The sequence below is a fragment of the Ranitomeya variabilis genome, chromosome 4 (assembly GCF_051348905.1).
Source record: "Ranitomeya variabilis isolate aRanVar5 chromosome 4, aRanVar5.hap1, whole genome shotgun sequence".
Lineage (NCBI taxonomy): Eukaryota > Metazoa > Chordata > Amphibia > Anura > Dendrobatidae > Ranitomeya > Ranitomeya variabilis.
In genome coordinates this window covers 701742117-701765615 of record NC_135235.1, presented here as the reverse complement: position 1 = coordinate 701765615, position 23499 = coordinate 701742117, and the positions used below count along the sequence as shown (strand labels likewise).

Genomic DNA, 23499 nt, shown 5'->3' with positions numbered 1-23499 from the left:
CAAGCTGAAGGTTTTACAATGGCCCTCACAGTCCTCTGATCTGAACATCATTGAAAATCTGTAGCAAGACCTCAAAATAGCAGAGGATGCAAAATGACCCAGGAATCTCACAGAACTAGAAAAGTTTTCCAAGGAAGAATGGATGAAAACACCTTAAAAAAAAGAAAGATTCTGGCAACAAAAGCATTTACAACCTGTGATACTTGCAAAAGGGGCTGTTACTAGGTACTAATCATTTAGAGTGCCTAAACTTTTGCATCAGCCCATTATATATATACATATGTATATACTGTATATATACTTTGCCAAAAATACAAAAGAAATGTGTCATCTTTAACTTTAGGCCTTTTAGAGATCATTTCATCTTCAACTTGCTTAACTGTTCTTAATAACAGCAATTTTGATCAGGGGTGCCCAAACTTTTACATGCTACTGTACATCCTCTTCATCAGAATTCTCAGCAGATGACCTTGAATCCATTAATTCCCAAATAGATAAACATGTGGATACTTGGGTTAAAAACATTCATCAGACTCAAGCTACTAAATTCACACGAGACATCAAAGACCTGCAGGCGAATAACGTATAACTGAGAAAACAACAAACACATGAAAATATGAGTTCAGAATCATTATCTTCTGCTACGTCCTTGAGCAAAGTTCCGGAAAGCCTTTGTAACAATTTTTAAAAGGAATAATTTATTCAGATGTAAATATAAGCATCAATTCCATAATAGAGGCCATCGGTCACCTGACAACAAGGTCATTAATGTGAGCACTCGTGTATTATCTGAAGCTGATTATGATGTCCTTAATAAGGGTCATAATTTTTTTCCTGACATTAAATTTGGTTTATTTACAAGTATCAAAGATCTGCAGCTTTTTGCACGACCTCTGACCTTTAAAAACCATTTCCATGACCAATCCTTACATAAATTGTTTCCAACAGAATCAGAACAGGAAGCTCTAAAGATCTTGGAGGAATTAGCTCCTGATCATAAAACAGAGGAAGGAAGGAAGATTCCATCTAGTATTGCCCCAAGATCAAAAAACGTCCACCTCCATCTACCTGTCCTAGTGTGGATTTACTCGTTCAGTTGGTCAGCGCAGACTTTGAGAAAATTCCTCATACAATTAAAGACAATTTAAGCAGAGATGAATGTAACAGTCTAAATAACCTAAAAATATTAGACAATGTTGTTTTTAAAACCGTGAACACAGGCGGCAACATAGTGACATTGCCAAAACTCTGTATGAGTCTGAGACATTCCGCCATCTAAAAATAAAAAAAATTGTTATAGAAAGCCGACATATAATCCCCCGCTATCATAGTCAGCACAATTTTGTCATATGATAAAAGTAGCCAAAGATAAAGAAATCATTACAAAAGAATTGGCATTGGCCCTACAATATGAGAAGCCAACGTATCCAGTATATAAAACAAATAGGCTAAATAGCCACAGCTAACTCGGCAACAGCCACAGGTGCACGGAACCTCGTCTTTCCAGAAAAGGAAAGATGGGCGATCCAGCTCCTTAAAATTTTAATCTTTATCCATTTTAAAATCAATGTAATTGGCAAAATGCTCAGATGATGTGGACGCACACGGAGGTGAGGAAGTCTAGAGACGCGTTTCGATCTATAGATAGATCTTTGTCACAGTTAAGGCTTCTTTCACACTAGCATTGGCACGGGGCCGTCGCTATGCGTTGGCCCGACGCGCGTTGTGAAAGTAATGGCCGACGTGGACAGCGGAAGCAGTCTTACGACGCTTCCGCTGCCCCATTGTAATGTCCGGGGAGGAGGGGGCGGAGTTTCGGCCGAGCATGCGCGGTTGAAAATGGCGGACACGACGCTCAAAAAAAGTTACATGTAACTTTTTTGTGCCGACGGTCTGCCAAAACACGACGCAAAGGTTGCAACGTGTGGCACTCTGTCGCAATGCGTCGCTAATGAAAGTCTATGGAGAAAAAACGCATCCTGCTGGCAACTTTGCAGGATGCGTTTTTTCTACATAAGGACGCATTGCGACGTGCGTCGAACGACGCTAATGTGAAAGTAACCTAAACTGTGTTCAACAGCATGAGATCCATATAGTGCATGCGGAGCAATCAAATAAGCCACTAGTGTCAGATGACTTAATGGTAAGGTCCTGCAAGGTCTATATGAACGCATGGTTTTAAATTACAAACTGATACATTGTACTGACATGCTGTGAACAAAAATGTTAAAAACATTCATCATGGATTAAAATAATGCATTGAAATAAAAACAATTCAACATTAATGATGAAATATGATCTCGCTTCGTCTGTTTACGCCAGTAGGAAATCTAGTTTCTAAACTATAAATCCAAAAAGCCTCGTGCGTAAGAAGACGTCTTTTTACATCACCTCCTCGCCGAGGATTTTTAACCTGCTCTAAACCCGTGACTTTTAAGGAAGATGTATTACAGGAATGGTGAGATATAAACTGTTTAGCTGCCGTAGAGATGTTACGATTCGTGCTATTATTATTTACTATTTCCCTAATATGTTCGGATATACGAGTCTTTGATTTTCTTGTAGTGAAACCTATGTATGATAGTTGGCAGTTGGTACACCCTATTCTGTAATTAACTTTAGTTGCGTTACAGTTAAGAAACTGATTAATGTTTGTAAGTTGATAGGGTTAAAGGTTTTACTGGTTTGAGCATGTTTACATGTGCAAAAAGTGTGCCGCATTTGCTTGCATTCCAACCAAGTTCTTGAGGAAGGTTTTGACTTTGAATATTCTTGGGGAAATAGCATTCCCAATAGTAGGAGCTCTTCTAGCTACTACGTTGACACCTGAATATTAGCAAGGATTTGATCTTCATATAATATGGGCAAACATGAATTGATTATATTTTTATTAAATTGAGGGCTAGATCATAAGCAAACATATGGTTTATGTGCCTCTTCCCTGTCTTTTTTTCTCCGTGTCACTTCAAATTTAGGTTCGATCAGATCTTCCCTCTTCTTATTGGTAACTATATTGTGAGCCCTTTTTAAGGACCACTCAGGATTATTTTGTTTTTTTTTCATTTCTTATGTAGAATATAAAATTCTGAATCCATATCTGTCTCATTGCTACAATTCCTTTTGAGTCTGGTATACTCTCTCACCAGAATAAATTTTATTGTATGCTTTGGATGACTACTGAGAGCAGGTAGGATAGTATTCCCACTCAAGGGTTTGCAGTGCATTTTACATGAAATGTGTGACCAACTTCCCCTTGAAGATCCAGATCTAGGAAAGATATGTGATGATTATCTTGCCTATATGTAAACCTAATGTTATAATTATTAGAGTTAATGTAATTAACAAATTCTGGTATGGCAGATACATCGTCCTCCATATAATGAGGACGTCATCGATGTATCTGCCATACCAAATTAGATCTTGAGAAAAGGGATTACATTTGGAATAAACATATTCCAATTCCCAATATGCCATTGTAAGTATCCAATAGACGAAAAAAATCAGCACCGCTGAAACCCAGGGTGAGTACCTCCACCGCTAAATGTCCCTGCTGTTGCCAAACGTGCCTAAACAATCAAGACCCTCGGGTGCAATGATCCAGAGATAATATGAAATCCATTAAAAGAAAAAATAGGAATGCACTCACCGGTCTGTTGAAGCCAAAAAATTCCTTTATTAGGACATGTGCAGGAGACGACAGGGAGAACGTGGACAAAACAGGATGACAATCGTTTCGCGCTGCTGCGCTTCTACGGATTAGGACCATTGGCCAGGGCTGCAGCTCTATCCATGGTGCACAGCATGCGCTCCTGGACCCATTCCCGTACCTCTGGGAGGCACTTGGCAAGAAATTGTTCTATAAGGAACGCCTGTATAACATCTTGCACAGTAAAGGCGTTTTCTGCTTCCAGCCATCTCCGACATGCCTGGGACATCTTATGTGCATACATCCTACACGATCCCCCCGTAGTGCATGGGAGGTCTCAGAACGTGGCCCTGTATGAGTCTGGGGTGATAGCATGGTAATCCAGGATAGTCCGCTTTACAATGTTATAATCCCGATGAGTCAATGGTTCGGTAAGCCTCCGCCAGGCTACCGTTCAGGAGTCCCACTAACAAACGCATCCAGCCAGAGTGTGGCATCTCCATCACAGCACACTGCTGCTCAAAGTCCTTGAAGAACCCCTCCACATCTCCAGAAGCCTCATCAAATGGCTTAAACTCTGTCTGGATGATCCGTACAGGCTCCCGGATCGTTGGGTTTACATTCCACATTGCGTTACTCCCTCTTTCAAGTTCCATTGCTTCTTGCCTCTGCTGTGCCCGGTGGGCAGCCTCCTCCTTATACTCCTGAGATACACCTGGACCCAGAACCGGCATCTCTTCTTCTTACTACACCACCCATTTGCTTTTTGGGGTGGGGGTCCTCATCTCCTGGGCTCGTCCTTCAGACATATGGGAGTAGGTGGTCTGGCTAGCACTCACCACTAGATCAATTAAGGTTTCTTTAGTCAGTCCCTGGTACTTCAGGCACATGTCTCTGGCTCTCTCCTGTAAACTGGATACAGTCCAATTTCTGTACTCACTCTGTGTGTGGTTCTCCATTAGGTTACACTCTGTTGATCCCACTGCTGCCACCAGTTGTCACGGGGCCCTTCTCTGATACCACATAATCAACAGAGCTAGAGTATAGTAAACAATACCAAGACCTTTATTTAGGCAAAAATACGAAAGGTCTATATACGATCCACCACACAAAGGATAAAATAGTCCAAAATCCGAATGCAGTTCAGTAACAGGATAAAGGTCCAACAATCCAGCAGAGGATAACAGTCCATATACTCTTCTTTCTCTCTGAGGTGCTGTGTTCACATCATAATTCCACACAGGACTGATCTGTGTCTCACCTCACTGATATTTTAAAAGTCCCCCTCCTCATTCACAGGTCAGGTGGGAAGGTAGCAGGGGCTCATTGTTTCAAAAAGCTAGGTCAATATGTCATTAGCATATTAGCAAACAGGATTATTCACTGAACCTGTGAGAAGACAACAATACAGTACTGTGGGGGCTGATATCAGATGGCAACCACAGCCATTCATCAATTAGAAATAACTCATCCTACAAGAGAACACCATGATAATCAGTAAAATAGAAATATACACAAAAATGATACCCGTATACCGTATCACACCATCACACAGTTAGATTATGAACAAATTTGTTTATGTCCAAAATTGTAGTAATCAGGTAAAAATCCAAATCTGGTACAAAATTAAGACCCAGTGATAAAACACTGAGTTGGTCCTCTGTGAGATGTTGAGATGATAGATTGATCACATTATATGTATTTATTTCTTCGTTTTTTTCTTGTATCTGGTTGTCACACCTAGATTGTTTGCGGTGCTTTCTGCCACCCCACCTTTTACATATTTTCATGGTTTATCATATTTCTTTTTATTATCAGCAATGATGGTATTGAGAGATGTATCCGATGCACTGAAATTGATGTCTGAAGAATCCAGGTCAGAAGATGTAAACACCACAAGTGTTCTGTTTGTCGGCTTAGTACAAGCTTGGCTGCACATTAAAATAGACTAGGAGTTTTTGGTGTTCTTCCCCAGGAATGGTCAAGTTCAAACCTTCCTCAATAACTTGGCTGGAATGCAAGGGTTTTTATAAATGCGGCACACTTAAGTGCAAAACATATAAACATGCCCAAAGCAGTAAAACGTTTAATAACCATAACAACTGACAAACATATAATATTAATCAGTTTATTAACTGTAACACAACTAATATTATTTACAAAATAGAGTGTACCAAATGCCAACTATCAAAAATAGGTTGCACTACGAGAAAACTGAAGACTCGTATATCCGAACATATTAGGGATATAGTAAACAATAACAGTAGCAATCGTAACATCTCTATGGCAGCTAAACATTTTATATCTCACCATTCCAGTAATACATTGTTACGGCTGCGACCGCAGACGCGGCTGAGCCGATGCCTCTACGTCGCCAAACCATGACGATGTGGGCGAGCGTCCCAAATGGGAACGTAATGTGGACCCAATGGACCACATAGAGTATCCTGGACCTACCCAGACTAGGGAAGGGCAGCAAGCAGGGTCTGTGGCAGCTGAGCAGATGGCAATGTGCAGAACTAGATTACACTGCACAACTTCAGATATGAAGAAACAAAGTTTACTTAAATGAAAACACAGTACATAAACAAAACATAATGCTGTCAGGATCCCAATTCCACACATCAGAGTAGGGTTCCTGTATAAGGATAACAGACGAAGGAAGGAGGACATCACAGGTTGATGCAGTCCAGGGTTATCTGGCACAGGCATAATAGGATGGCCTCACTCTCAGGCCTCAGGTGTAGCACAGGCTCAGCAGGAGTACATCAGACACCGATCCAGGATAGACTTCATCACAGGGTAGACTCCGGGGAACCGGTGGAACATCGGATCCCAGGCAGGACCTCAGGATACAGACTGGACATCCAGACACAGGCTGGACATCAGGACACAGGCTGGACATCAGGACACAAAAAAGAGGGAGATTATATAGGAGCTGCCCCTCAGCAATAGGCTGAGGAAAGCAACACAGGTGCAGACAATAACCCTAATAAAAGCAGGGAAGGTGTCGCCGCGCGCACACGAAGCACAAACAGAAACCATTACAGCACAGTCAGCACAGGAACTGTGGCTAGCCTGAACACACGTGGAAAGTCATGCACGAGCTGCAGAGGACCTTGCAACTGCAGATAGCTTCCACAGCGGCAGCCAGGGACATCACATGCGGATGATCATGCAGCGGAGCAAAGACATCACAGCACATGTACGGCTACGCAGCGGCACAGGGAACTGAGCAGCATTCATATAGGTAACAGACAACAGTATCCCTGCTAGTTAGGGGGAGAAAAACTAAGGGATAAAGCAGAGACATGCAGAGTAACGCCGGAGAAACAAGGTACAAATCCATCGGCGTTACATACATCTTCCTTAAAAGTCACGGGTATAGAGCAGGTTAAAAATCCTTGGAGATGTAAAAAGACACCTTCTTACGTGCGAGGCTTTTTGGATTTATAATTTAGAAACTAGATTTCCTACTGGCTTAAACAGACGAAACGAGATCATGTTTCATTATTCGAGATAATATTTCATTATTAATGGTGAATTGTTTTATTTCAATGTATTATAGTAATCCAAGATGAATGTTTATAACATTTTTGGTCACAGCATGTCGGTACAATGTATCAGTTTGTAATTTGAAACCATGTGTTAATTTTGACCTTGCAGGACCTTTCCATTAAGTCATCCGACACTATTTGATTGGTCCGCATGCACTGTATAGATCTCATGCTGTTGAACATAGTTTAGCTGTGATAAAGATCTATCTATAGATCGAAACGCGTCGCTAGACTTTTTCTGCCCTCTGTGTGCATCCACATCATCTGAGGATTTTGCCAATTACATGGATTTTAAAACGGATAAATAAGGATTACAATTTTAAGTAGCTGGATCGCCCATCTTTCCTTTTCTAGCAACTGTATCCAGTCTCTACTTTTTACCAAAAATCTATAAAAATGAGAAAACACCACCTGGAAGACAAACAATTTCTGGTAGCGGTAATCATTTGGAGATCGCAAGTAAATTAATTGATGCCAAACTACAGCCTCTGGCTGAATGTTTACCATCTTTTAGTTGCGATACTGATGCAAATACACTCCTAGTGACATGCGACGTGGAGTCGCTATATTCTTAATATTAGACATGAAAAATTGAGAGGATAGCAGCACACCACTGATCAAAAAATGAAAAAAAAAAGTATTCCGGCATAGCAAGCCATATTAAAAACATGAAAAGCCTTACGTGTTTCAGGCGCATTCAGCAGCCTTAGTCATAGGAAATACAATTAAAATCACAGCCAGAATAAATTTCAATGAAGAACCACAGATGACAAATGATTAATTACATATGCACAAGGTGTGGATGCAAACACAGCAGCAAGGGGAAAAGAACATATCAATAAATATAGAATAAATCGTTTCTTGAGTTCATGCCCATCGGATATCTCGTGTCCAACGTTAGAATCCAGAATGCCTCCCTTGAGGTCAATAGTTTCTGTTTGTTTCCACAGCGAATAGGATTAAAAATCTTTTCAAATGCATAAAAAGCAGAATGTGTGACGTCTCCTTGGTGAATATTCAAAAAGTTTGTTGAGGCACCGGAGTAAGCCGCATTTTTGTTTTGAAAATTGGCTAGATGTTCAGCTATGCGTTTCCTAATCTATCATGTAGTGCAACCAACATATTGCATTTTGCACCACAAACAACAGATGCAGTAAATGACATATTGTGTGTCATAATTCATGAAAGACGTAATCTGTGAAAAACCTGAAAAGGAACTTATGGATTTAGTTTTATCCAGTGCGTAAACGCACACATTGCAACAAATACCAGCACATTTGTAAAAAAACAGTAGTGGATAACTAGGATTTAGGAGTGGAATGTTGTTTGAGAACGCCAGGAGAAAGCGCATTACCTAAACTGAAACCTTTCCTTGCTACGTAGCTGCAGCCATTCCTGGTAACTTGATGTAGTTTGTCATCCTGATTAACTACAGGTAAACATTTTTTTCACTATATTTTTTATTAAGTGTAATTGGGGACTATAGGGGGTAGAAAATGTAACAATGGAATCTGAGTCACCATATGCATTTGTATAATCTATATCCTAGCCTCTGCATTCACTCACATTCACCGCCCGTGCATTAACTCTTTACACTCCATCCATATCGGCCCCTCTGTCCTTGCCTCTCCTATATATAGCACTAACGCTCTGTTCACATTGCTTAACAGTGCAGATCCATTCAGTCCCAACATCCAACACACGAGGCGCTCTCACAAATCACTTAACCATCTGCTCACTCTTTCTATCCTCCTCCTAGTCGCAGGAGACATCTCTAGCAACCCCGGCCCCCCATGTTATAGCAAGTGAAAACTCTCAACTGCTACACTCAGAAACCCCTATAACCTTATTAATATCCCCTGCATGCCTTCTGTCTCTTTCAATTGTGCCCTTTGGAATTATAGCTCAGTGTGTAATAAACTCTCCTTCATCCATGACTTCTTCCTTTCTAATTTTCTTAACCTCCTGGCTCTTAGTGAAACCTGGATCCAGCAGCCAGACACCACCTCTGCTGCTGATCTTTCATATGGTGGACTACACTTTTCTCATACCTCAAGATGGGACAACAGAGCAGGTGGAGGTGTTGGTCTGCTCCTTTTACCCAAATGTACCTTCCAAGTTATCCCCCAAGTACCCTCATCCTCCGGTGGATATAAGTGGTAGCGCTGCTGTCTTTGGATCGCAGCATTCATCAGGTGTGTCCACTTATTGCAATTCTGACTGGGCTATTTAGTCTTGCTTGACCCTTTAGTCAGTGCCAGTTGTCCATTGTTCCTGGAGGATTCACATCCCTGCTTGGTCTCTCCTGCTTGCTGTTCATTTCAACAAAGATAAGTTCTGGCTTTGTTTTTTGCAGTCCACATGCTGTGGGCCTTATAGTTCAGTTCATTTCCATGTTTTGTCTTGTCCAGCTTGGTCTGTATAAGGATTTGTTCAGCCAAGCTGGTATCTCTGGAGATGCAGATATACCCTCCATATCTTTAGTTAGATGTGGAGATTTTGTATTTTCTGTGGTGGATATTTTCTAGTGTTTTAATACTGACCGCATAGTACTCTGTCCTATCCTTTCTATTTAGCTAGAAGCGGCCTCCTTTGCTAAATCCTGATTTCAGTCTGCGTATGTTATTTCCCTCTCCTCTCACAGTCAATATTTGTGGGGGGCTGTCTATCCTTTGGGGATTTTCTCTGAGGCAAGATAGTTTTCCCTTTTCTATCTCTAGGGGTATTTAGTCCTCCGGCTGTGTCGAGATGTCTAGGGAGTGTTAGGTACATTCCACGGCTACTTCTAGTTGCGGTGTTAAGTTCAGGGTCTGCGGTCAGTACAGGTACCACCTTCTCCAGAGTACGTCTCATGCTGCTCCTAGGCCACCAGATCATAACACTCTACATCCCCTTCTCCATGCGAGTGGCAGTAGTGTATCGTCCTTCGGGCTCTTCCCATCAGTTCCTGGTTCACTTTGCCACCTGGCTTCCACACTTTCTCTCCTGTGATGTCCCCACCCTCATTATGGGTGATTTCAACACCCCCATCCACCTCTTGTGTCTCCCTTTTTCCGCATAGTTTGTAAGCTTGCGAGCAGGGCCCTCATTCTTCTTGGTACCTGTTTTGTTCTGTGATTATTGTTATGCTGTAATGTCTATTGTCTGTACAAGTCTCCTCTATAATGTAAAGCGCTGCGGAATATGTTGGCGCTATATAAAAAAATTCTCATTATTATTATTAGGGGGAAGGGCTCTGGTGGATGAAAGGGATCTAGGTTGTCTGCAAACCTTGTTGAAAGCTTCTCTGATATCATGACAATTATAACCTCTATCTACCAAATGTTCAGTGACAACATGACTTCCCTGTAAAAAAAAATACCCTGATTAGAACATAAACGTTTGATTCTGTTAAACTCACCATAAGGGATCGCCTTAATAGTATGTTTCGAATGAGAGGAGGAAGAAAGAAGTAGAGAGTTTCCTGAATTACCTTTTCTGTATGCCGAAGTTGGAATCTTATGTAAAATGGAATCAACTGTTAACAATACATCCAAAAAAGGATTTTTTGTGCCTTCACCACTGATGGTAAAAGATAAATTTAAATCATTAGTATTAAGATACATATGACATTTTTAACTGCCATATAAAGGTCAGATCATCCACATATCTGCCAAACCAATATATATCATCAGAAAAAGGATCAGAATCATTGAAAAGAAAATGTTCCTCCCACCAAGCCGTGTACAAAATTGCAAGCGAAGGGGAAAATTTCGAGCCCATAGGAGCACCAAGAATTTGTAAAAAAAACATTTTTTATTAAAAAAAAAATTATGTTTGAGCAGATATGTGAGCGATCTGATTATGAAGTGCTTTAACTCTATAGAATAATCGCTGTAACGATCCAAATGATAACGGACAGCCTGAACAGCCAAAGAAAGAGGGACAGATGAATAAAGGTTAACTACATCACATGTGAAAAAGCAATAATTATCATATTATAAGGCAGCCCCATAGGCAGGCCCTGTAATAAGGCAGCACCCCCATAGTCAGACCATGTAATGAGGCAGCCTATAATGAGGCAGCCCCCCCTAAAAATGCGATCTTCCGATGATGGTGGGGGGCCCACTGCTGGCAACGGGCCCCCCTGCCTGCTCAGGGGCCCCATAGTGGCAGAGCAGGGAGATCGATTCTCCCTGCTCTGCCGCAGAATGTAACTGTATCGGTGCGCTGCATGCGCCGATGCAGTTACAGTAGCGTAGCTCTGGGTAGACCCGGGGAGCCCGCACCCTCTGCCCCCTCGGTAGATACGCTACTGATACAAGTCATTACCCTGGAAAGGATGATCCTTAACATATTTCCCAGGAAAATCCATTTTGGTTTCATTTTTGTGTTTTATTGTGTCTGTAAAAGTGTCATAAGACTCTGACAACATTGTTCACACCTGTGACCTGGGAGTCAGAAATGCTTCCAGGGGTCTTCGCCATGATGTTCCCATGTCATTTGATCACTGTTCCCATCGATTTCCACGGTTTCTAGTCCCTCTGCAGACCGCCGGGGGACCGCCAGAAGAATGCTCGAGTTTCCCATAGACTTACATTGGGCTCGTTTCTCGGGTCAAGCACCAGATTATTCCAATATGTCGACATGAGCGATGAGCATCCGAGCATTTTAGTGCTCGGCCATCACTACTGATGACCACAGATCGGGGTATTTGGCAATTATGGCTCAGATTCCAGGTGGGAATAGGAGACTGTTTTCCTTGATGCCCCAGGAGGTTAATAAAACATTCTTATTAATTTGCTGCTCTCAGAAATTCCCTCCATCAATAACATTGCTCCGGCCGCTGCATCGTCTGGGGTTGTGGCCGCTCTCTTAGATGGAGGCGCACGGCTCAGTCAGCACTAGGATTACCCCTGAATCTAGCGCTCTTGGAATCTCCCGTCTGTAATATCACTAAGGTCTATGAAAGATCTGGGGGGATCCAATCACTTTGTGGGGGGAATTGTTCTACTTTTAGCAACGTTACCTGTTCTTAAAGGAGCAGCAGCAGCAGAGTCCTGCATACACTGAGGCCTTTGATCATGTGACCCTGACTCCTCCCCTACTGTGACCTCATCACAGGTCCTGTGCGCCAAGAACAGCCATATATGTGGTGGCGGCTCTGCAGGTGGAGGTAGGTGCTGGAGATCAGGGCCAGACTGGGACAAAGAAGCAGCCCTGCCACACCAACCCCACCAGCCCACAAACTGCAACACTCCTCACCCCGACTTTTTCTTTACTTTGTTGTGCCCCTCACTCTCCTAAAAGGAGATATTAACAGAGCCACATGTGAATGGCGCCACAGTGCGTATGATCGACCACAGCTGCATTTACATGGGGCTCTACAGGGCTCCGATTTTCAGGATCATGGGGGTCCCAGCAGTTGGAATGTTCTCCCCTATCCAGAGGAGAGCGGATTACTTGGGATAATCCATTTAAACAGCTTTTCCAATATTGTATTTTTATTTGGCCACAGTATTATTGAAAATACTAAACCAATATTGACCCCTCCAAAGTCCAATGTCGCCTCATCCACAACAGGAGAGTGGTACTGTGCAGTGTATTCAGGGCCGGCGCCAAGTTTTTGTGGTTTCCAGGTGTAAAAGTCTCAGCGGGCGCCTTTAACACATACCATAAATCATAATGCACAGATACAGCAGAGAAATATAGGTGTAGCACAATGCCAAAGATTTCACTTCTTATATTACATGAGTGATCTCTTGTACATTCTACAATAGTTCATAAATCAGACAGTATAGTCCTCCATACAGTATTATGCGCACCACATAGCCCGCCATACAGAATAACATGCCCCATATATTGCTCCATACACCATATATTGCTCCATACAGTATTATGGGTACCAAATAATGCTCCATACAGTATAATGAGCCCCATATATTGCTCCATACAGAATAATGAGCCCTATATATTGCTCCATACAGAATAATGAGCCCCATATGTAGCTCCATACAGTATTATGGGCACCACATAGTCCTCTATTCAGTATTGTGGCCGCCACATAGCGCTCCATACAGAATAACATGACCCATATATTGCTCCATACAGTATTATGAGTACCACATAATGTCCATACAGTATAATGAGCCCCATATATTGCTCTATACAGTATTATGGGTACCACATATTGCTCCATACACTATAATGAGCCCCATGTATTGCTCCATACAGTATAATGTGTAAGGCAGTCCGTTAACGCTGCCATTAACCCTCTGTGTGACCAACTTTATAGTAAAAACATGTAAAAAAAAAATAAGAAAAAAAAAATCATTATATACTCACCCTCCAACGGCCCCCGGATCCAGCCCAGGCCTTTCCCGCTCCTCGCACGCCTCTCCGGTCCCCAGAATGCATTGCGGCAATGACCGGAGATGACGTAGCGGTCTCACGAGACCGCTACATCATCACATGTTATTGCCACTTGGGACCGGAGCAGCGGGCGCGCAAGGAGCGGGAAAGGCCTGGGCTGCATCCGGGGGCCGTCGGAGGGTGAGTATATAACTATTTTTTATTTTAATTCTTTTTTAACAGGGATATGGTGCCCACATTGCTATATACTGTGTGGGCTGTGTTACATACTATGTGGGCAGTGTTATATACTGCGTGGGCTGTGCTATATACTACATTGGCTGTGCAATATAATACGTGGCTGTGCTATATACTACGTGGGCTGTGTAATATACTACATGGCTGTGTAATATACTACGTGGGCTGTGCTATATACTGCGTGGGCTGTGTCATATGATGCGTCGGCTCTGCAATATACTGTGTCAGCTGTGCAATATACTACAAGGCTGTGCTATATACCACGTGGTTGTGCAATATACTACGTGGCTGTGCAATATACTTCGTGGCTGTGCAATATACTACTTGGCTGTGCTATATACTACATGGGTCTACGTGGGCTGTGTTATATACTGCATGGGCTGTGTTATTTACTACGTTGCTGTGCTATATACTACATCGGCTGTGCAATATACTATGTGGGCTCTGCAATATACTGCATGGGCTGTGTTATATACTGCATCGGCTGTGCAATATACTACGTGGACTGTGCAATATACTACGTGGACTGTGCAATATACTACGTGGCTGTGCAATATACTACGTGGCTGTGTAATATACTACATAACTGTGCTATATACTACTTGGCTGTGCTATATACTATGTGGGACTACGTGGGCTGCGTTATATACTGCATGGGCTGTGTTATATACTACGTTGCTGTGCTATATACTACGTGGGCTGTGTAATATACTACGTGGCTGTGGAATATACTACATGGCTGTGCTATGTACTACGTGGCTGTGCTATATACTACGTGGGCTGTGCAATATACTACGTGGGCTGTGCAATATACTACGTGGCTGTGCAATATACTACGTGGGCTGTGCAATATACTACATCGGCTGTGCTTTATACTACGTGGCTGTGCAATATACTACGTGGGCTGTTATATACTACATGGCTGTGTTAAACACTACGTGGGCTGTGTTATACACTGCGTGGGCTGTTATATACTGCGTGGGCTGTTATATACTACGTGAGCTGTGTTATATGCTATGTGGGCTGCTATATACTACGTGACTGTGCTATATACTACGTGGCTGTGCTATATACTACGTGGCTGGCCGCGAACAATCAGCGATAGGCAGACTCCGGCCGCGAATTGGCGCGGGATTTGAACCACGCTTCGCTAATTGGCCGCGCCCGGTCAGCCGAATTCTGTGTATTCATTGTATTATTCTAAAATCTTCATAAATAAACTACATACATATTCTAGAATACCCGATGCGTTAGAATCTGGCCACCATCTAGTATTATATAAACATCTGTACATTATATATTAAGACAGCATTATACTATATTATGTTGCATGCATCATATTGGTGACTGCTGTATATACATTATATAGGTGATAATGTGACTATGTATATGCATTGCATAGGTGATACTGTGACTGGTGTGTACAGCCGCAGTATCACCAATGTAACATATATACAGCAGTATCACCCATATACTGTATTTATAAGTCACACTATCCCTTATATAATGTATATACACTGTGTTCCAAATTATTATGCAAGTAATATTTCCTCATATTTTCTCTAAATTACCTATCTGAATTGCAGTCATTGTTATTTTCCAGTCATCTACTATTCTAGTATAATTGCAATGTTTTGGAACAAACTGCCTATGAAAATAGTATCTTTAAAAAAAAAAAATAAACACTCAAAATGCATGTTCCAAATTATTATGCACAGCAGAGTTTTCAACCTTTTTTTTTTTTGAACAAAAAAATGGTCAATTGCGAAGTTCTAAGCATTATCAGCTTATTACAAAATGAAATCAAACAGTTTTCAAGTGAAAACTTTATTCTAGGTGATGTTACATTTGCACATAGGACCCCTTGTTGGAAAGAAGCTTCTGAACTCTCTCGTCCATTGAATTTGTCAGTTTTTGGATGGTTTCTGCTTCAATTGCTTTGCATGTGGACAGAATACCCTCCCAGAGCAGTTGCTTAGATGTGAACTGCCTCCCGCCATCATAGACACTCCTTTTGATGATGCTCCAGAGGTTCTCAATGGGGTTGAGGTCAGGGGAAGATGGTGGCCACACCATAAGTTTGTCCTCTTTTATGCCCATAGCAGCCAGAGATGCAGATGTGTTTTTTGCAGCATGAGACGGTGCATTATCATGCATGAAAATGATCTTGCTGCGGAAAGCACGGTTCTTCCTCTTGAACCATTGCAGGAAGTGTTTTAGAAACTCAACATAGATTATGGAGTTCATCTTTACCCCTTCAGGGATCATAAAGGGGTAAATAAATCATAAATGTATACACAGCAGTCTATATACAGTATACAAGTGCTGTACATACATAAAACAAAGTTTCCATAGTGGGACTCTCCCAGGTCGCTCAGATGGGGGAGGATGAACAGCTGATGTGAGTTCATCGTCGTGCGTGCACAGGAGCGAGTCCCTGGCTCGGACGGTGAATAGAGCAGGAAACAAAAAAAGGGGAATATACAGCACTGGGGAGACATGCATCACCAGGGAGGCACATAGATCACTGGAGGGACACAGGGATCACCGGGGGGTGGCACGAAGATCACAGGAGGGCACAGAAATCACAGGAGGGCACATTGCTAGAGGGCACATAGATCACGGAGGGGCACATAGCTGGGGGGCACATAGCTGGAGGGGACACAGCTAACAGGGGGCACAGAGATCACATGTGGCACAAATTCCACGGGGAGGGACATAGCAGGGGGGCAGAAAGCTGGGAACCGCACAGATCTCAGGGGGCACATAGCTGGGGGCACAGAAATCACAGGGGTCACATAGCTGAGGGGCACAGGGATCACAGGGGACATATAGCTATGGGTCACAGAGACCACAGGGGGGGAACAAAGCTGTGGCCACAGAGATCACAGCGGGGGCACAGAGATCACATGGGGGCACATAGCTGGGAGGCACAGATATCACAGGAAGGCATATAGTGGGGGGCACAGAGATTATATTGGGGCACATAGCTGGGGGGCACATAGCTGAGGGGCACAGAACACCTGCAGACAGGCACTGAGCTGCCGGCACAGAGATTGCTCTGGACTCTCTGGCAGCAGCTCTTCTTCTGGCACAGGAGAATGGGAAAGCATTGGGTGCTAACCCCGACCACCCTGGCGCTAACCCCCCGATGACGTCATCTGTAATGAACGCTGCGTGCACTTGGGGACTAAACGGCTGGAAGCTGGCAGGATAAGGGCTGCCACCAGAGCATTGCGGAGGTTCCTCACCCCTTATTTAATGGGCCAGCGACAGCCCACTTTGTATTACAGAGCCGCCAACCCACCAGGCATCTGCTCGGCTGGGCAGATTAGCAATCCGGGCCTACTGGAGATTCCCCATCACTGGGTGTGGAGGACATTAACCCCTTCAGCACTGAGACTCTTTTGGGGTCTCTGTGTGGTGTGAACAGTGACATAATGCAGAGGCGTAGCTAGGGTTTTGGGTCAGGGGGACCAAACTTCTGAGTAGTTCCTAACCAGGTAACCTTGATTACAACTCGGTGACGCACCCTAATAGTGGAGGAGAACCTCAGCAGATGACCGCGCTGTTACTGAGGATAATCTCTGTATAATGACCAATATTGATATTACCGCCATATGGTCAGTGGTAAATACCAGTCCTGCAGAACATATAAGAGATCACAGCACAGTTTCAGGCTATGTGCACACGCTGCAGATTTTTTTCAGCTCCGCAGCATTTTTTCTGTGCAAAATTGCACGAAATCCACAATGTTAATCAATGGGAATCCAGAATTGGTGTTCACATGCTGGGGAAAATTCCACGTGGATTAGCAGCGTTTTATGTTCCGCAGCATGTCAATTGTTTTTGCGGCTCTGCAGTGTTTCTGCACCCATTGACTTCCATTGAGTCAGTCAAATCCGCAGCAAAACCACAGGAGTAAAAAGGTTTGTGGATTTGCTGCGGATTTGTGTGAGAAATGCTACAGAAAGGAAGGAGTGTGTGGGTGGAGACTATGTGTGAGCAGAGAAGATGTGGGTGTCTGTCTGTGTCTGTCTGTGTATGTGCTGGTGAATGTGTGTGTGTGCACCTGTGTGCGGGTCTGTCTGGTGTCTGCATGTGTCTCTGTGTGTGCGGGTGTCTGTGTGTGTCTCTGTGTGTGTGGGTGTGTGCGGGTCTGTGTGGGCATCTGCTTGTATCTGTGTCTGTGCGCGGGCATCTGCGGGTCTGTGTGTGCAGCCAGGCATCGTCTGATGGGACTACTTATCCCATCTGGCTATGTCTGCTGTCACAAAATAACAGTGACAGCATGAGCCAATGATGGGGCAGTAGCCCCATCATCCGGTAACTGTGTTCATGTGTAAAAAAAAACACATTTACATAATCACATACTGCTCTACACGGCCTCCAGCGATACTGAGAGTTCACCGGAGTTCGTGCTCTCACTTACGGCACTACCGCTGTGTGAGAATTTTCTCACGCAGCGGTGCCGCAAGTGACAGCACAATCTCCGGTGACCTCTGACAGCGGCGCAGTGATACACTGTGGGAGGATTACCTCCTGTGAGTGCATCGTAGAAGGCCGGGAAGAACTGTCACATCTCCCGATGTGACTGTTCCACATGTGAGATCTCCTTGGGAGACTCATTATTAAATGGACTACAGTGGAAAGGAAAGTATATGTTGGTTTCTTATTTTATTTTTATTGCAGGAGATTGAGGGCGTTGGGGAGTTAGGTGTTTGGTGATTACGGATGTATATTTTTTTGTTTTACAGTCGCCAAATGATGGGACTAGTACAACCCCTGGCAAAAATTATGGAATCACCGGCCTTAGAGGATGTTCATTCAGTTGTTTATTTTTGTAGAAAAAAAGCAGATCACAGACATGGCACAAAACTAAAGTCATTTCAACTGGCAACTTTCTGGCTTTACGAAACACTAAAACAAATCAAGAACAAAAAATGTGGTGGTCAGTAATGGTTACTTTTTTAACCAAGCATAGAGGAAAAATTATGGAATCACCCTTTAAATTTTCATACCCAAGTGGACTGACATAAATCATGGCCCCAACACGACAGATGTCAATTGAAACAAAGGAGAGGATTATCAAACTCTTAAAAGAGGGTAAATCATCACGCAATGTTGCAAAAGATGTTGGTTGTTCACAGTCAGCAGTGTCTAAAATCTGGATCAAATACAAACAGCATGGGAAGGTTGTTGAAGGCAAAGATACTTGTAGACCAAGGAAGACATCAAAGCGTCAAGACCAGAAACTTAAAGCAATATGTCTCCAAAGCAGGAAATTCTCAACAAAACAAATGAGGAACGAATGGGTGGAAACTGGAGTCAACGTACGTCTGTGACCTAACTGTAAGAAACCGCCTAAAGGAAATGGGATTTACATACAGAAAAGCTAAATGAAAGCCATCATTAACACCTAAACAGAAAAAAACAAGGTTACAATGGGCTAAGGAAAAGCAATCATGGACTGTGGATGACTGGATGAAAGTCATATTCAGTGATGAATCGCGAATCTTCATTGGGCAAGGTGATGATTTTGGAACTTTTGTTTGGTGTCGTTCCAATGAGATTTATAAAGATAACTGCCTGAAGAGAACATGAAAGATATATATCTTGGTGCCGTGTTAGCCAGTAGATAGAAAAATATTTAGAATTGAGAGTCCTCAGTAAACAAAACATGCAAATTTCCACAGTCATTGATGATATGGGGCTGCATGTCAGGTAAAGGCACTGGGGAGATGGCTGTCATTACATCTTCAATAAATGCACAAGTTTATGTTGATATTTTGGACACATTTATTATCCCATCAATTGGAAGGATGTTTGGGGATGATTAAATCATTTTTCAAGATGATAATGCATCCTGCTATAGAGCAAAAACTGTGCAAACATTCCTTGAAAAAAGACACATAAGGTCAATGTCATGGCCTACAAATAGTCCGGATCTCAATCCAATTGAAAATCTTTGGTGGAAGTTGAAGAAAATGGTCCATGACAAGGCTCCAACCTGCAAAGCTGATCTGGCAACAGCAATCAGAGAAAGTTGGAGCCAGATTGATGAAGAGCACGGTTTGACACTCATTAAGTCCATGCCTCAGAGACTGCAGGCTGTAATAAAAGCCAGAGGTGGTGCAACAAAATACTAGTGATGTTTTGGAGTGTTTTTTTGTTTGCTTTTCATGATTCCATAATTTTTTCCTCAGAATTGAGTGATTCCATAATTTTTCCCTCATGCTTGGTTAAAAAAAGTAACCATTATGGACAGGGTCGGCTCCAGGTTTTCATGGGCCCTGGGCGAAAGAGTCCCGATGGGCCCCTTTAACACATGCCACAATTCATAATGCACGGATACGGCAGAGAAATATAGGTATAGTACAATGCCAAAAATTTCACTTACTTCTTACATTACATGAGTGATATCTACTGTGCATTCTACATTAGCTCAGAAACCAGACACTATAGTCCTCTATACAGAATAATGAGCCCCATAAATTGCTCCAAACAAGATAATGAGCCCAATATTATGCTCCATACAGAATGAGCCTCATATAATGCTCCATACAGTATAATGGGCACCATAGAGTGCTCCATACAGAATGAACCGCATATATTGCTCCATACGGAATTGACCCCATATAATGCTCCATACAGTATAGTGAGCCACATATAATTCTCCATACAGTATGTGATGGGCCCCATCTATTGCTCCATATACAGTGGGCCTCATATAATGCTCCATACAGTATATGAGTGGCCCCATACAGTGTACTGAGTCCCATATATTGCTCCATACAGAATGGGCCCCATATGATGCTCCTTACAGAATGGGTCCCATATAATGTTCCAAAAATAATTGGCCCCATAAGATGTTCCATGTATAATGGGCCACATATAATGCTCCATATATAATTGGCCATATAAAATGCTTCATATATAATTAGTCCCATAAGATATTATTGGCCCCATACACTGCTCCATATGTATTTGGCTCCATATACTGCTCCATATTGAATTGGCCCCATAAGATGCTCCATATTAAATTGGCCCCATAAGATGCTCCATATTAAATTGGCCCCATATAACGCTCCCTATACAATTGGCTTCATAAGATGCTCCCTATATTATTGGCCCCATAAGATACTCCATATAGAATTAGCCCCATATATTGCTCCAAATATTAAAAAATAAAAATGAAATACTCACCTCTCATTGCTTGACGCTGCTCTGCTCTGGACTCCTCACCGTCGGCGTCTTCCTTCTCTCTGTGCTGCGACTGCTCAGGCAGAGGGCGCGCACTGGTGACGTCATCGCGCCCTCTGACCTGAACGTCACAGAGGATGGAAGACGCTGCAGCGCTGGAACCGGAAGAGGTAAGTATCGCAAGTGTCGGGGCCCGGAGCAGGCGGGGGGTCCACTCGTGGGGGCCGGCACTATAGCGCGCCAGTGTCCCCGACGGTGAGTGGGTCCCCTGCCTGCTCAGGGCCCCGTCACTTGCCCGGGTGCTGACGCCGGCCCTGATTATGGACTACCACATATTTTGTTCTTGATTTCTTTTAGGGTTTCTTAAAGCCAGAAAGTTGCCATTTGAAACGACTTTAGTTTTGTGACATGTCTGTGATCTGCTTTTTTTCTACAAAATTAAACAACCGAATGAACATCCTCCAAGGCCGGTGATTACATAATTTTGCCAGGAGTTGTACTGTCCCATCATCGGCTCATGCTATCACTGTTATATGTGACACCAGGCATGGCCGGATAGGAGTAGTAGTCCCATCAGACGTTGACTGGCTACACATACAGACATCCGCAGACAGACACATACCAGCACACAGATGCGCGCCTACACAGACAGACCCATACACACTCGCGCGCACACAGACACAGATTCACACAGACACCGCAGACCCACACCTATTCTCCACTCACACATATTCTCCCCCCGCACACTCTTACTCCTCCCTTTCTGCAGTGTTTTCGGCATGCAAATTCACAGACCTTTTTACACCTGCGGTTTAGCTGCGGATTTGACTTATTCAATGTAAGTCAATTTGTTCCGGAACACGGCAGATCGGCAAAAAGAATTGACATGCTGCAGGAAATAAAACGCTGAGAATCAGTGCTCAATTTTCCACAGCATGTGCACAACAATTCTGGATTCCCATTGATTAACATTGCCTGAGCACTCTTTTGCGGATTTGGTGTGGATCCGCAACAAAATCAGCAATGTGTGCACATAGCCTTACAGATAATGACTTACCACTGACGTTCTTTCTGATGGAATCATTCACATTTCTTGTCTTTTCCATCTGGCCCAGACCGACATGACAACTTCTTCCAGCTACAACTCGGCTGCAGACAATACAACAAAGACATATTTCACGTCTCACATTATCAGCACTGTCCCCATCTATTCCCAACCTGCAGAAACTCATCCTGCTGATACCCCAATTCTGAGCCGCTGCTGCACCTGCTGTGTGATACTGTGTGATGTGTGATACTGTGTGCTCTCTAAATTCTAAAGCAACCCTCTAGAATATAGTAATACCCAGTGCAAGTGCCCTACAAAAGAGTGCCCACATTTTGTCTCCTAGAAAGTAATAATGCCCCCTGTGTGCCACTTTGACATTCACAGTAACCTGAGTTTCCCTATAACAATACCTGCCCACTTTACATTTTAGAAGTCCCCCTGTACAGCTCACCTGTACACAGTATGATGCTCTCTTATACACAGTATTATGCCCCCTCTCTGTATATATACTGACCCTTTAGTATCCCCTAAACTGTTTGATAGCTCTAACACTAATCTCCACACTGTGTGATGGCTACCTAGATAGCCTCGATAAAGAAAACTGCACCAGACAATCCTCAATATAGTGCTCAATATAGTATAATGCACTCCCCATAGGGAGACTCTATAGTATAATGCAGACTCTGTATCATAATGCAGCCCCTAATATAATACACCCCCATAGGCAGAATCTATAGCATAATGCAGCCCCTATTATAATGATTATAATGATTATAATGCACCCCCATAGGCAGCCTCTATAGTATAATGAGTCCCTTAACAGAAGTCCCTTAACAGCTTATAGTGTTGAACCCAATCTCAAAACAAAAACGTTACAATAGATCATGTAAGATCAGGTGGAATCTGTAAACCAGTCCAAGGAGCAGTCCAACCAATTAGGGACTATATATGGGACAATTAGCAAAAAAATCACCAGTATCAACCCCCAACAAAATTCACTGCCAAGTTCGAAGAAACTCCAATATTGATAGTCTAACAATCTCAAGGGGTTAATAGGGCAATCCTATTGTGATAGCTATTGCTCATCCTCATAAATCCCTAGACAAGTCCCTTCCTTGCTGCGGAGGTTGGCACCCTATATAATATGCAAATGGCGTCCCTAATCAATGTGGACTTTTTCTCACTCGTCCTCCAGTCTTTCTCTCAAAGGAATACCTAGACACGGCACTACTAGTGAGACGGGATAGGGGGCTAATATAATATTTATTAGAGTGGAGCTTGTAACATTGGTCCAAGTTGTCCATATACTGGGTAAAAACTTTCTATTTGGTGCCTCAACACTTTACTATAATTATTTTTGGAATATTTTCACACTTTTTTTTGGTGTTTTTCATGTAATATATGGAAGCCTCCATGGAGCCATTGGCATCAAGTAACTCCTGTCTTGATGTTCTTAC

The 23499-nt window shown here is 42.9% G+C and overlaps 2 protein-coding genes across 3 annotated transcripts in view; one reads left to right on the top strand and one right to left on the bottom strand.

The window, feature by feature from the left end:
* Positions 1 to 23499, bottom strand: part of LOC143766439 (uncharacterized) — a 380006-nt gene that overhangs the window by 25435 nt on the left and 331072 nt on the right. The window lies entirely within an intron of this gene.
* Positions 1 to 23499, top strand: part of LOC143766427 (uncharacterized) — a 473765-nt gene that overhangs the window by 216374 nt on the left and 233892 nt on the right. The window contains exon 1 of one of the 2 annotated variants that reach the window (XM_077254104.1): positions 12322 to 12358. The exons of the other annotated variant lie outside the window; for it this stretch is intronic. The gene's annotated coding sequence lies outside the window, so the exon portion shown is untranslated. Of the gene's footprint in view, positions 1 to 12321; positions 12359 to 23499 lie in introns of those variants that run through there. 2 annotated transcript variants of the gene reach the window in all.